A 16,163-nucleotide genomic window follows, 5' to 3' on the forward strand; every position below is an offset into this window, starting at 1 on the left:
TCGGTGAAGAACCCTTCCTTGATAATAATTGCAGTCCAACTACAGGACTGTAGGAAATTCCTAATTACCTATGGCAACAGTACCAGCGTAGGTAAAGAAAGCCCATGTGGTGAACAGAACAGTAATTCTTGGTTTTTTTCCCATGTACATTTCGATGCTGTTTAGGAATGGCAGCAGTTTTCTGGCCTGAATGCTCCAGACACCTTCTTAAGATCAAGATTCATTGAAAGCAAAGAGATAATTTGCTTATAATAGTATGCATATAGATAAGGTTTATATATCTGACATAGAATTCTAAAATGCTTATATGTATGCACAGAACCTCTTATACTGACTAAATACTGAAACACTCCCAGCACCCACCATGGCTTTATGAAAGAGATGTAAACGAAAAAATAAACAAGTTCTCTCTTTTTTAGTTCTCAAGAGAATTAAGAGAACAGGTGGTACTTGAAACACATTTCATGAACTGTCATAAGCAGGACAGATTGACTGACGTAAGATCCACCACAGCTGAGTGGTCAAATATGCCTAAGTACATGTATGACTATTTCAATTAATGAACTAAAACCATTTTTCTTAGTCAGCAACACATTATCAATTTGCCTTATACCAGTCTTACTGAACATTAAAAAGTGTAATAATCAGGTACATGTATAATGAAAAAAATCAAGGCAAAAAGAGAATTCAGTTTTGGACAGAACACAATCAGAGGACATCCAACTGAACAAAGTGAAGGTGGTTGTTTTAAGCCATGCTGAGTCTAACAATTCCATTGTGCACAGTCAAGAGACTGGGACTAAATACAGATGTATCTATTCCAACCTAGTACAGTATTGGGGTTTATTTGCTTATACTTGGTGACACATATTTCCTTTTAGATTTCCTGCCAAATGTCATTTGGTGGGATCACAACACATACAATGGGGCAGACACTGAGGAGTCTCTCATGATTATCAAAAATTGGTCCTCTTTCTGCAGAATTAAAGTTAAAATGGGCAGAGGGAAACATGATTACCAACAATTTGCCCTATTTCTGCAAATTAAGGTTAAAATGGGCAGAGGGAAACAAAAATTCAGCTTCAGTCTTGCTATATCATTGTCATTCCCTCTAGACTGAGAGCCATTCCATTATCAAGATGCAGCTGCATCAATAAGGGGCAGCTAAACTCCACATTAGACCTTTTAAATTTGAGAGGTCACAAAGCAACTCTCCCCAAGAGACCAGGTCAGCTTAGGACACAGAAAGTTTGCAGGTTTCTTTATTTAGTTTTTTGCTTTTGTCACAGTATTAATAAAATAACTAGTCTTTCAAGGACTGTTGTAATTTATACATGCCCATTGATGCAGTAATGCCTAGCACAGTTCAGGGCAGTCAGATGATCTGTGACCAGCTCTCACAGACAACAGAGGTTACAGCAGGGTGTTGAACTTTGAGCTCTTGCTCTAAGACAGTCCACTTTAGAAACACTGAAGAAGATGGATGGCACAGCTAGAGCTCTGAAAGGAAGATACAAAAGCAAATGTCCAGCATGGAAGAGAAACCATCTCCCACTTATGCAAGAAGACAGATACCACTTAGATTTTTTTTTTTCATTTGTTTACCTGTACAGGCAATTAGAAAGCCTACTTGCATTTCATTTTCACTTCACTGTTGTCTTTTACCTGTGACTTCCAGTCACTATATCACAACGATGGCAGGGACTTTGAGAAGAATTGACAGTTTCTGAGGCCTCAGCCTCAGAAAAAGGAGAATGTCACATGAAAGTAAAAATACTTTGAAACATTCAGTTAACTTAGAGAAACTACAGAAATTTATCTCAAGTTATGGAAAAGCGGTTAGTATATCAAGAGGGACTACATGGAAAGTCACAGTATCCAGTGGATGTTATAAAACAGACATAACAATGAATCATGACAAACCCATTACTAGCTACTAAAACAAAATTCTGGAATTGACACTGGTTTCAGTTCCTTCAAAACTAAGCAAAATGAACAAAAATAAATTGGCATGACCACAACATTTCACCAAGCAAAATTCTTAACTGTAGACAGGAATTAGTCTCAAGTGAAATGTCAGTCAATTTATTGCTGTCAGTTCAGGATACATTGCAATGATGAAACCATTGCAAAATGTAACTCAGGACTTTGAAAGATGAATTCTTTCACATTGAAAAAATGAAACTGCTACCCAACCTTCACTTACTCTGAAGTTAACCTGAATAGTAATTTTGAGAGTTGTCTGGTAGAGGCGAGTAAGAAACATTAGCTGAAGTACCATATTAGTAATTTGGAGACTTGCTTGAGCAATTGAGTAGTTGTTTTTTTTTGATGAAATAGTGTAGATGCTATACTGAGCACATCAGAAAGAGTGTCAGCTTAATGTAATGTACTGCTAGAGATATATTTCTTTCTAAAGTAAATTGAATGTTTGAGACAAATGAGAAATCCTTGACCACTTTTCCCTCTCACTATCAAATACATCTCTGTCACCATTTTTACCACTCAGGTTCAAAACAAGATCTACATCAGCTCCTCTTCATTTTCCAATAAATTCAGATCTCATCTGAAACTTCATTGCTGTTCTTTTGTATAAGACCTATACATATAAGAGTCAACCTGCCTATACATCAAAGATTCCGATTTACCCCACTTACTCATGAGATTCAACTTGCCTGCCAGTCAACCCATGCAGTGCACAGTTTCTAAAATGCTCATCTCACTGGTTGCCAAAGTTTTCAGTAACTGTAAAGACAGTCCTCTTGAATGATCAAGCTTCTCATCAGCAATCTCACATTCTTCTTCTTCTTGTTTGCATCTTTATCATTGCATACCATCACACAATAATGGAAGACAAGATGAATAAAAACCCCTCTAGAAGCCTGTCTTCCACTACTACTACAAATACAGTGGGGCAATAGTCTACTTCAATACCTAATGCTGCAGCCTTGCTTGTAGTGTATTTGCTCTTCCTTGCCCACATCTCTTTTCTAGTGAACAGTTATGTGGTGAGCTGCCTACTGTGGTTAAACCACAACATCACCCTACAATTATTTCTGTTGCAGCTGCATCTCCTCATGGCTTGGAAACACAGAAGCATGTGCACAAAAACCAAGCAAACAAAATGTTGAGACATAAAAAAAAAAAAAAAAAAAGCCTGTTATTATTAAGCTTTATACTGAAGGTTTTCCTATTAAACCCACTGATTTAAGTCCTTGTCATCCACTTTCTATCCACACATTGTTCTTTCTCAAGCTCTTCCAGCCTAGGTCAGGCTGATCAGACCTAGGCTGATCCATTACTTCTGGAGGAGGACAGGATGAGTCTGAAGATTTTGAGCATAACAGAAAATACAAGATTACCCTAAGTATCACTGAAAGCTAAATCAAAACACTGGCAAAAGACTGACTATCTGTATTAGGAGGCGTCTAACATGTTTAGGGACTAAATGATAATTAACAGCAGCTCTACAAGACTGAGCACTCCAGTCAACATACAAAAATTATAGGATGGCCCTAACAATACACTTTTAACCCAGTCTTGGTAAGATCTTTACAATACACTTTTATCCCAATCTTGGTAAAATGTTACAAGTAGTAACATGACGTTCACTCAGCCCACATTTGCCCTCTTCTCAGATAAAATTACTCACAGTGGAAATAATAAACACGACTGATCACACACTATTACTGTAAATTAATGTAAAAATTTAGTGTCCCCCAACAGCAATGAAACAGCCATAGTTCTAACACTCTAATTCCTGGCATAGGTCAGTTTTGAATACTTGAATATTGACTTATAGGGAGAACTACATATTTTTCATCTAATATACAAGAATTTTGACAGTTTATTAAAAAATTGCTAAAGACCAGAACAAAAATGTTTAACATAAGGAAAAACAAGTTAGGACTTTCTCCAATCACTGAGGCTTCAGAGTGCACAGGAGTGCAATAAAGTAACATAGCATCTTAGCAGGATTTGCAACAGCTGACAGTCCACTTGGACATTCTGTACATGTACCTCAATCCATCCCAGCTGTGCAAAATGTCAAAGTGGAGCTCTATGTTCAGTGACAGCAGCTGCTGTCCTTTGCTCCTCCCCAGTCAGTTTTGGAAGGACTGAACCTTGTGATAAACTGATTCTGAATTTGTGGGTAAAAAGAGCATGACTGCGCCAAATAGATGTCTGACACCATCAACATAATCTATAGCTATTAAGCATTAACGTTAACTTGTATCTATCTAATACATGCTTAATTTCTTCTTAGGTACTTAATTCCCCACACTTCACCCCAAAGAAAGTACTTAAGGCTCAAGATAAAAGTTATAAGAGAAAAAAGACTGGGCAGCTTTTCCATCTCTGCAGACTGAAGTTTGACACTCTACCTTGAAGGTGTGTCAAATCAGCCATTAACTTCAGTGGTCAAAGGTGGAAACCAAAAGCAATCAGCAAGCTGCTCGTGTCCATATACACTTCTGAAAAATATGTAGTATGAAAGCAACCACAAGCAACTGGCAATCAGCTGAAAATGCAGCAGGCACATCCTGCCTTAAGACATATCTTATTCCATCTATCCCTTAAAATCTCTTTCCAATTCCTTGACTTGCAGTGGAGCCTCAACTATCATCTTGCGCCTAAATCAAGCATCTGCAAATCAAGACTCATGGGAGTAAAATGAGTAAGAATTGGGATTAAAATACAAATCCAAAAATCAAAATAGCCTTCTACTAAGTGAAATTGATCCTGACTACAGAAGGTAATCTCGTAAGAAAGGGACCAAGCACACAGTATTTATACTGCCTATAGAGGTTTTTAAAAAAACAAAACAAAAAAGAGTAATGACCAGTCAACATACTTTCTGTGTCGTTGGATTTGATTTTATTCCATGTTTCCAGAAGGTGGAATCTTAAAAGAATGTTAGCTTCTTTCACGCTTATGAAAGCCCATGGCTGCAAGCATTAGGGTATACTGCCTATAGAGGTTTTTTTTTTTTACTAATCTATATAGGAACGAATTTTTCGCTTGAAAAGAAAACTGCCTGAAACAAACTTACTTAAAGTAATACACCAAATATCAACATAAAATTTCAAAGGGCATTTCACAATGTGTTTCTCCAGAAAATGGTGAAGTAAATTCACAAACTAAAGGTGAAATTTACCCTCATTCATACATCGGTCTCATTTAATTCTCACTGGCTGCTCGCTTGGAAAGGTACACTTGAAAAAGAATTCAACAAGTCCTAACTGTAATGTAGACACTTCAACAATCTAAAATGATGGGGTTTTGATTCCTTTGGTTTCATTTCTGAAGGCACCAACTTCTGACTGAATGCTTTAAATGTGCTTTATGCACAATGTACATATTCCACTCATATTTGGAAGAAACCTTTCCACTGACTGGGACATGAATTTCCTCTTACTATAGGAAGTCAGCAACTTCCTGCCTGTTGCACTTGCCTCTGCTTGCAGTCACTCACTCTTCTTTCAACCAGCCACAAAAAATTAAATTTACGGGTATCCAGATTTTTGCACACTTGAAAATAAAATAATATAATCAAAATTAACTGCTACATATTTTCATGCAGCACAGAAACTGGCAGAAACAACCAGTGTAAGTTTTACGTATAAATGTGAATCTACAGTGAAAATCTACAGCTCAAAGGAGTTCAAATCTTTGTCCCATTAGCCTAGACTGTTCAACACATTGTACTTAAAGGTTATGGGGTATTATGAACTTTAAAAGGTATTGTCACAAGCAGCACCAGATTTAGTCTGAAAAAAACCCAAACCAAACTATAGAGATATATATAAGAATTGCCCATTTACATACTTGGATCTATTAACTTCTCCCCAAAATGTGTATATTTATTAGCATCATAGTCCTAAGTATAAGTGATGTAAACTCAAAATAAGTCAGGCCCAAAGGAGGAGAAACACTGTGCTACTGTCTCATGAAAAACAAGCAAGGCTCCCACATATTTTTTAAGTATGTGGTGCCGACAAAAATAACAGGCTGTATATTCTGCAAGTGTCCAAGTCACTGTTCTGAAAGCATAGGTAAGTTTTATAGGAAGCAGGACATACAAAACAAACATGAGTATCAGCAGAGAGCCACTCGTCTCATTAAAGAAATTATTAATGCCATTATCATTCCAGGCATAATCATCAATATCTTATCAGATATACATTAAGACAAGTGTACTAAATGTTTACTTCCATTTGTTCCACAAGCATTAAATCTATTCTCCTTGTATCACAGAAACCCAGTATTGTTTGGAAGGGATCTTAAAGATCATCTAGTTCCAATCCCTCCAGCCCACCTTTCCCTACACCAGGCTGCTCAGGGCCCCAGCCAGCCTGATATGGAACACCTCCATGAAGAGAACATCCACAAGTCCTCCAGGCAACCTGCTCCAGTGCCTCACCACCCTCATAGTAGAGAATTTCTTCCTAACACCTGATCCAAAGCCAGCCTATTGTAGTCTGAAGCCATCACCCTTTGTCCCATTCAATGCACACCCTTGTAAATAAATCCCTCTCCACCTTTCTTGTAGGCCCCCTTTGGGTCCTGGAAAGCTTCTCTAAGGCCTCCCTGGTGTGTTCTCTTCTCCAGGCAAAACAGCCCCAGCTCACTGAGCCTGTCTTCACAGCAGAGGTGCTCCAGCTCTCTGTGTCTTCTTTGTGGTCCTCCTCTGAACTTGCTGAGGTCAGAGTTATATCTTGCTGAGAGTAGATATAGCAGGTTCTCTATTATGTTTACTCTTTCACTCTACTTATCAAACTTTTTTGACATTGCTTACTATTTAACATGTTTAAATTACTTTTAATTTCTCCCATTTAACCAATGCATTTAAGACTTCAGATTTATTCAATATTTTACAATGCACTCCTGTGTTAGCAGTGATTAGATAGTATAAAATCTGAGTTTACTGCATCTTTTCCTTTGAGTTGTTGTTTGGCCTTGACTAAGCCACTTTCCTCTCACTGAAATATATTAATGTTATTTTCATTTATAGATGAAAGGCTCTACAAAACTACTAAACATTAATCATTAATAACCCAGATAAAGTTTAGTTAATAACAAGGTACAAGAAATCAAAGTATCAACTTGACACTGGATCCTCTTATTCAGTTTTATACTGCAAGCAACCATGCTGATATAAGCATGATAATGAAATAAACATGAAACATACTACCTAAGTCTTGAAAGTCTCTAGTTTTAAAAGAGGTCCAACTTACATGGGAAAGGTCAGTGGGAACACTTAAAAAAACTTAAAGCAGAGATGATAAAAAACTAGTAACTTTTAAAGGGAATAATATTAATTTTGAAAGAGAATCTGTTGGGGAAGATCTGAAAATATAACTACAGTGCAGACTGTCAGACTTCAATCAGTAAAATATAGACAGATCTTTCACCAGATATAAATGTTTCATTACTCTGAACACTGACAGGTAGGAAAAAAAAAGAGGGTTGAGGAAAGAGTGTGCTTATCCACATAATACTGGATGCAGAAGCCACTGGTCACATCACCACAGTTAATGGAAAATATCAGGATCCAGAATACAATCATCTTCATCAACACTATGTGAAATAAATGGAGCTACAAAATATAACTAAATGGCCAGCATGCTGGCAAATCAAACTGCTTGTTGACACATCTAAAGCATAGCATATAAGAAATGATTATCAGTGTTGCTCAAGTAATGACTGAGCATTAAGCCACTCTTTAAGAACTGAGGAAAAAGTGCTGAGCATGACACTGGGAAGGTAGATTATAAACACAGCATTGTAAAACCTGTAAAATAACTACATATTACCATGGATATTGAAAACATCCACCTATATAAAATTAATTATCAACAAGAAAATTATTATGGCTAACAAAACTCAGGGTCAGCATTGTAGACTCTTATAAACTGACAAGAATTTGAGAAGCTCCATGGTATGGCAGTTAATCCACAATTGGGAAGTAACTTCAGTACCTTTTAAATGAAGTAACTTCATTTAAAACCTGCTGTTGGCCACTAAGTTACAATGGCCTGGATGAAAATTCATCTGACAGCAAGTACAATTCTTACAATAACATTACAATGAAGTCTAAATGCCAAAAATTTACTTCCACAGTTCCAGAAATATTCTTTAAAACTTTCAAAAATTTCTATCCCTTCCCTAAATTAAAGTCTAGTCTCCATGTGCATCACACAAATATACTTTTTCCCAACAAGAAAAGGCCAAAGGTCCACTTTTGTAAAACCCAGAGACTACATGGAAATAACATTAATTATGAAACAGGCACAATCCAGGTTTCAAGAAACACTATTCAGGCATTCATTACCTCATAATTCAGAACCAAAGGATCCTGACTGTATGTGGGCCTAAGAGTTAAATACACCAGCTCACTCAGAAGGTGGTGATAATAGAGGACTGTTACAGACATCAGCTCAAACTAGAGAACAGTAGGATTTTTTTCTTTTGGTAAGCCCTATTTTTAATGTGCTGAAAGAAAAAGGTCAAACCTAAGTCTTTAATACTGAAACCTAGTATCTCAGGATCTTAAGCTGCCAACAGTAAAAACATCTGTTTTAAAAAACTACTAGCAACAGTTTTCTAACAACACTCATTCCATCATATGAATTATCATATATGATAATTCACCAAATGAATTATCATATATTCCATTATAATAGCTACAACAAGTAAGTCACTGGAGTAGACACTGGACATAGCCTAAGAATTACTGATCATGATCCAATTACATAGCCAAATAGAGATTACTGCATTTTCTCTAAACATATAACACATAACAATGCCCATATTCCTGAGTTTTCAAAATTTCAGAAGCAAAAAAGTGTTATGACCAAAATTAATTGCAATGAAAAATCTTAGAAAAACATGAGAACAGAAACATTCCTAATGGCTTTATCTTTGGTCAGGCAATTCTACAGCTAGCAAAAGGATGAATCTTGTACAGCTCTGGCTACAGCTCAGTGTAGTTTCTCAAAACCTCAACAAGTAAATAAAAAAAGAATTTAAAAAGCAAATTAAAAAAATAAGCAGGATCAACAACTTAGAATAGGGGAGGCTGGCTCACCATTAGTATAAACAACTGTTGCAGAGGGTAGAAAGTGAGAGACACAAAACACCCACCCATGATACCACAAAGGGTATTGGTAACAAACACCACCTCAACAACAGAGGCCCATAACTAGACAGAGGTGGCACAAGTGTTAAAAATTGTTAGGACAGATCAAAAATAGTCAATAAATACTTTCATTCTATAGTTGGAAAGATTCAAAATGGTATAATTGTATCACATTATATTGATTTTCCTTCCAACTCATTTGTAAAGCAGATGTTCCAGATCAGATGTTAAAAAACATTGTGAGAAAAACATTTTAAATCAGCATACTTGTTAAACTTATCTCAGAGTCCTAGAGTAGTCAGCCCAGCAAATCTTTGATCTGTTGATGCTCTTTTAAAACTACGTATTTTAAGAGCTGTATGTGTCTTTAAATGCTAGGGCCTGACACCATGCAGGAGTGAAAACACAGTGTCAAAGGGACGAATCAAGTTTAAGACAGTCTGATATGACAGAGAATTCAGATGAGATAACAAGAACTAAGGAAAGACAGATGCATTCAAATGTATTCAAACAATAATTGCATGCCTTATTTTTAAATAGTGGCAAAGATGAATCACTGAAACAAGTCATCCAGAAAAGTAAATGGTAGATTCTCAGTATCTCAATACACTTAAAAAAAAATAAAATAAAAGCTTAGCCCATCAGAAGTTCAGAAATCAAACCCATTGAGACAAGAACTGATGCTGTAATACATTTAAGGTGAAACACTCTTACATTAAGATAGATGCAGTACTTAATGCAAGTCAACTCCAGAAAGTACATGAACTTTTCACATACACAACTAGATTAATTAGTAGCATGGTAGTAATGGTCTTTAATAAACCTAAAATAACGATTTGCCAGCCCATTAACAGAACAAAATGCCCTCCAAATTAAATAGTACAGAAGGATAATGTTGGGGTTTTTTAAATAGAACACCACGGTACTGTCTCATTTCTGCTGTATTCAATTCAGTACCAGTAACACCTGATTCTTCCTAGTATTCTCAAACAAATTCCAAAGAGACTTCGGGTCATGTTACGAGTCAGTGCTCTTGGGAAATCAACATCTAACCATTAACAGAGGCAGAATAACCATTTCTATTCTGTTTGGAAACTCATCAACTTTTATGCAAGATAAATGCTAAATGTTCAATGTTCATCTCCAAGGTCTGGATGTAGTCTGTCTAACTGCTCCAGCTCAGTTCTTTTTGTCACAGTTACAAATATGGTCAACTGTTTCGCCTCAATGACTGTCACACATGGATTTAGGTAAGATTCAGAAAAACCACGCTTTTTTCCTATTCAATGTCATTAAAAAGTGCAGGAATTACTAGATTATAATGGGGGATCTCAAGCTACATTATTTTCAAGTCCTTTTTGTGAAAGCAGTTGATCACAGAAGTTGCAACATCAGAAAAATAATGTCACTTGGTTAAGTGGCAAAAACATTCTTAAATAACAACCTTCCTAAAAGCTGGAAATGGTACCAGCTATACCTTTTGGAGGTCAAAACCAGAGTTCAAGCCTCACCAACGTAACAACCAAACACAGTCAAGCAACTCCTTCTATCACATTTAACAGTCCTCCTCCTCCTCCTCCTCTGACAGCACAGATCACCCAACTATGTGTGTTTTTATAGACTACAAACTTAACTGCTTTGGGCCCCTTTCTGGGCCAGAAAAAAAAAAAAAAAAAGGACACAAAACCTACAGCTTATTTGCTTTAGAGCACTGTAGAGCCTAAGTCAAACAGTTTAGATAACATACCACGTTTGCACTCAGCAGACATCACTGGCTCCTGATCTAAAATGCTCTTACACGTGCTAATCAACAAAGCCTCCAATGGACTAGGAACTGATTATCTTAGAAACTGTCTATCCTCCACAACAGCTGTTGTCAATTACAGCAGCATACCTAACAGTTTAAGATAAAACTCCTAAGGATGGAGCATGAAGTAAACTTTCTAAGACTTCATCAACAGAATTCCTTTCAGGGCAAAGTGTAAACCAGTTCTTTGCACAGCCCTTCCACAGTGAAAAATGAAATTGTAGTAGCAACAACAACCTGGAGACAGCAAAGATGATCTCTACATTAGCATAAATCATAGGAAGGCAGAGAACGTATAACACATTTCCACCAAACCACACTTTTCTTGCACATCAGTACAAGGTAACCAAGTTTAAAATATTCAAGTGCAAACAAAAGAGAAAAGCACAATGTTCAAGTAAAGCCATAGTGGTTATGTAAAGAAGGAAAAATGTGAAGAATGTTTTCACTTACATTTCTCAAAGGTAACTGCCCTTCTCACAGGCAGCAAAGTACTTTCAGAAAACCTCTGAACCAATTTTGTGTGGCAAGTAAGCTTTGCTAATATTACAGCTTAATAAGAAAAACTGTAAACATCAAGTTTCTGGCTTTTCTCAGATTTACAAGAAGGCAAAATGAAGTAAAACATGCAAGAATCTCATCAGTTCAATTAATCATTGACCAAAGCTACCTACAGAAGCTTTGCTCAGTCGCCTTTCCATCCAAAAAGCAGGAAAACAGCCTCTTGTTTTCATCTTACTGACAAAAGGATGCCATTAGTATCTTTTCAAATGTTCAGTTTTCACAGGAATTTACCGTATCTGTAGTACCTAAATTATGAAGCCATCATAAAATCTAAGGGGGGGAAAATGCACCATCTTTCCAGTATGCACTTCACACATCTAGCAATTGCTCGTGTTCTCGTACTTTGCTATGCACTGAAACTCACCATGTAGGTTCGCAGCCCATACAGCTCCAGTTGTTGGCTCAATAGCAAAGTTGTCAATTTCAAGTAAGAAAATATACAAAAAAAGTTTTGAAATTCACAAGTTTATTTGGAATAGGCTCTGTTTGTTTACCTGACAGTCTGAACTTTGATTTCAACACAGTATTAATTTTAACAACTTCAGCAATCGCTACTATTTATATACATCCATATGACCCTTAAGGGTACAGCATTTAGGTCAAATGTGGGCCACGTGTGTCAGTAAAAAAAAAAAAAAAAAAAGTCTGACAACTGGCAATCACAATTGTGTTAACTCACAATTACAGCTACTACACTAACAAAATGAAAAAAAAGGACTGGTTTCAAAAATGGAATCCATTAGCACCCACAAACAATGTAATTTTCTTATTGCCCGGTTTTAGATCTTACAGTATTTCAACATCTGAGTTGCAACTGTAACAATGGATGATGCTTTAGAGAGAGATGGGATCTAGGACTAATTCAACTGAATATTTCATGAACCTCAAATTCTTAAAAATATTTTCAATAACAGCAATCAGGCCACATATAATTGGAATGTATTTTGGAATCTTTAGCTTCCACAGAGTAAGTATTATCAGTAAATAGCTGAACTAATGTGTGACCAGTAACAAAACTGACATATTACAACTTCAGTGAAGTTTCTTTAGTCTGCAAAGAGACTTATGTGGTGCTTTTTAACCAAGTTTCAGAGCTTTGTAAGGGAAGGTAAACCAGGATTACTGAGAGTCAAGCGGGGAATGGATACCATGGAGCTGAGTCACAGAGCTAGAAGTGTATTCTTTACTCCCAAGTGCCATCCCAGTATATTTTGTACATGATTCTCTCACTTGTATACCTGTTTCATGAGTATACCACCAAAGCGATGCTATTCCAGCATGATGGAACAACTGTTTCTTAAAAGCAAACCATAAAGCCTCCAGGATGTGTAATACCACAGGGCATGTAGCTAAACTGAACTACTGATGGGTACAGTACAGCATTCTCACTGTATGAAACTCTCAAACAGCTAAAATGTGCTAATTGCAGCCCATACACAGAAATGCACACTTGTACACCACTTGAACTGCTGTATCCCAAAGAAAAACACGTGTGATGGTTAAACATCTACCACTGATGGCAATGGACAGCTAGCACAGACTGAGTCAGGCAGGTGAGAGCAGGGAGGTAGATAGGCTCTGGGGCAGGAAGACTGAAGGGAATGCAAGCTGCTTCTAAAAATTCTCTTTTGAAGGCCTGGAGAGAAAAAAAAAGTGAAATAACCATGAAGACCTTCAACTTCCCTCTTCAGCCATCGGAATCACCTACAACAATTAAAAAAAAAAAAAAAAAAAAAAAAAAGGCAACAAACCAACCCAGAGGGGGACACCTTGTGACAAATCTGCCTCCTCCTCCCTCCCTGCTCTCACCTCCCGGCAGCGAGGCTCTGGCTGCACAGCTCCCTGCCGGGATCGCCTGCCCTCGGCACGCCCCGGGCCGCCGCTGCTCCCGGCGGGACCCCGCGGGAGGAAGGCGGGAGAGGCCGAGCAGCGGCGGCGGCGCGGCCTCCCTCCTTCCTCCCCTCCCGCCCTCCCTCTCTGCGGCTCGGCGCGGCGCACAGACCCCCGTGCCGGCCCGACGCCCTGCGAGGGACGCGGGGCAGGGGGAGGCGGTGGGGGAGACCCGGGGAAGGGAAGGGAAGGGGAAGGGCTCCCTGCCCGCCCGCGGGGACGCGCGGTGGCACCGCCCCGCTCCCGCCGCGCAGGCGCCCGAGCCCGCGGCCGCCCGGCGCCTGCTCCTTGTTCCTGCTCCGAGCTCCCGGTGCCCGCTCCCAGCTGCCTGTGCCCGCCGGGGCCGCGGGGCGCTGCTGGAAGGGGAAGGGCGAGCTTGGGGCTGCGCTCGCGGCTTGGCCGGCGCCTGCTTCTCGCCACCGCGCCGGGCAGCAGCAGAAGGGCGGCGGGGTCGGTCGGATCGGGAGGGTTTGCGTCTCTTCGGGGCTTTTCGGCCTCTTGAGGAAGCTCGATCTGTTTGTATTTACATAAAGCGTGCGTAGAGTGTAGTTGCTAGTCACGCAGTGAGGGGTGGGGGAAAGGGGCTTAAAATGAAGGTAATTTAAAGTGGGTCCGTAACATCGCTCCTTGGGAGAGCTGGCCGGGTTGGGAAACGTCCTGCTGGAAGGAGTGAAGCGCTCGGCTGGGGCTCGGGGCGGCCGGAGGTCGGTGCAGACCGCGGGGCGCTTGTGGGCCCCAGCAGCGGGGTCGCGGCGCGGCCCTGCATCCCGGCAGCAGCTCGCTGGGACAAGCGCGTCGGTGCCCAGGGCACACCTGGATCGCTGGCACGCGATTGAGATCAGTCACAAAGATCTCTTTCTAAGGCTTGCAAAACCCGGTAAATGTGCCGCTTGCTTGGCATCAGCCTTTCATTAAAAACCGTGATGGGAGTGGACAGAGGAGTCCCAAGTATTGAAGAGTTCATTTTTCTTGCAAAAACAGCATGCAAGGGGTGCATTTATGCAAGCGTTTGAAGGTGTCGTGAAACACCTTGTGACTTAGGTTGCTCCTTGTGACCATTTTGCAGTTTCTCATTGTGTGACAATGCAGTAGGTATCCAGGCTTTTCTTTGGAGACGCCAGTACAAGACTGAAGGGGAAACTATAGACATACTACATTATAGATGTAGCTGAAGCAGAAATATTATTTGAACCTGAGTCTTGGAAAAATAAGCCTAAAACTGGCATGTTTGACTATTAAAGCATACTTCAAGGTAACATAGGGAGAAAGATGATCAATCCAAGATACACCTAGAAATTAAATAGGAATAAAACTTTTAAAGTTTAATAACAATTGCATGATGAATGTATGGTATCTAATCTTTGAAGATATTTCTTATAACTCCCTTGATTCCCAGGAAGGAGCTTTTTTGCCTTTTGGGTGATTTCAGGGTAAGATAATCAGCCTATCTATGTGGTTTTGCCAAAGACACTTAGAGAGGAAATCTTAACTCCGTATCAGTCTACAGATGTTTTTGATTCCCAGATGTTTGATTAAGAAAAGAGAGACCAAAGTGGGTTCTGGCCTGCTGATGATAATGTTTTACAGCCATACATTTACATTTTTTGCTACATCAGATTGTTTAAAGTAGAAAGAGCCATTTAAAGTTAAATTGTTGGTAAATTTAAAATTAAAAAGCTCAGGACAAAAAACAAATGAAGACATGAGAATTTCCTTGCATGTCCATATATTCATTGATTTCAAATACATACTTTCATTTTCTGTTTGCAATAAAGATTTTCTGTTTGTCTCTCCTTACATTTGTTTTATGTTGGAGCAGGTCTTGATATTAAAAACGCCAAGCAGTCAAGCATATATTTTTTTTCTAGTAATACCATGTTTTGAATAACTTGAACAGCTCAGTGATCAAAATACAATTTTGTTCGACACAGGGCATAGCATTTGATTTAGAAATAGTACAGCCATCTACAGTCAGCCTGTGTATATCACAGTGACCTGTCCACTAAAAATACATGGAAGTTCCTATTTCTGTTTTTGTAATACAGTGCATTTTAGGTAAGAACATGTGCAAAAGTAACGTGTTTGGGAGATGAAATGGCAATGTGAAGAATTATATAGCACATTATGTGTTGAAGATATGGGTGTATAGACGGGGCTCATTAGGTAAAATTCGTATTGCAAGTATCAAGACCTTTTCTTTATAAGCCTGCAGATTTGTGCTGCTGTTTAGAAAAGGGAATTGTGCACCTGCTTTTGGCACATATTCCCACTGAGTCCGCAAGTCAGGCAATTGCGAGTTGTCTAAATAAGTGCTGGAATAATTATATGAGCAGAGGATATCTAATTGTGTGTGTGCTTAGGGGTGTCTTAAAAGATTTGGGCCCTCTCAGTATTCTCAATATGAAAATTTTCCCATGGAAAATAAAAGCTGGAACAAAAGCCAGCAGGAAAAACAACAGCAGAATCTGCCAAAAGTAGTTATTCTTGTTTCATTGGCAATCAATTGTTAGGCTAATCATAACATTTAGAATGCCATTTTAAGCAAGAATGGAGGTTCCACCCCTAAATTAAAACATTGTAAAGAAATTTATCCCTTCTACTTATGCACCAATAAAGAGAAAAATAAATTCCAAATATTACTGATTTCTCTATTTTCAAGATTATGGAGGGTTAAGGTCAATCTACTTAGTTTATGTTCACAATACATACTACTGCAGAGTCACAAGTAGAGGTGTGTAAACTACATATGAGTGAAGAAAA

The 16,163-nt window shown here is 38.7% G+C and overlaps 1 protein-coding gene across 5 annotated transcripts in view; it reads right to left on the reverse strand.

The window, feature by feature from the left end:
* TBC1D5 (TBC1 domain family member 5) overlaps positions 1–13,345 on the reverse strand; it is a 316,256-nt gene extending 302,911 nt beyond the window's left edge. For 3 of the 5 annotated variants that reach the window (XM_041466383.1, XM_041466379.1, XM_041466382.1), the window contains exon 1: positions 4,856–4,968. The gene's annotated coding sequence lies outside the window, so the exon portion shown is untranslated. Of the gene's footprint in view, positions 1–4,855; positions 4,969–11,877; positions 11,918–13,322 lie in introns of those variants that run through there. The other 2 variants (XM_041466381.1, XM_041466380.1) reach the window with 2 other exon arrangements.
* Positions 13,346–16,163: the final 2,818 nt, after the last annotated feature.

This window comes from Pyrgilauda ruficollis, unplaced genomic scaffold (genome assembly GCF_017590135.1).
Source record: "Pyrgilauda ruficollis isolate IOZ18807 unplaced genomic scaffold, ASM1759013v1 scaffold2, whole genome shotgun sequence".
Lineage (NCBI taxonomy): Eukaryota > Metazoa > Chordata > Aves > Passeriformes > Passeridae > Pyrgilauda > Pyrgilauda ruficollis.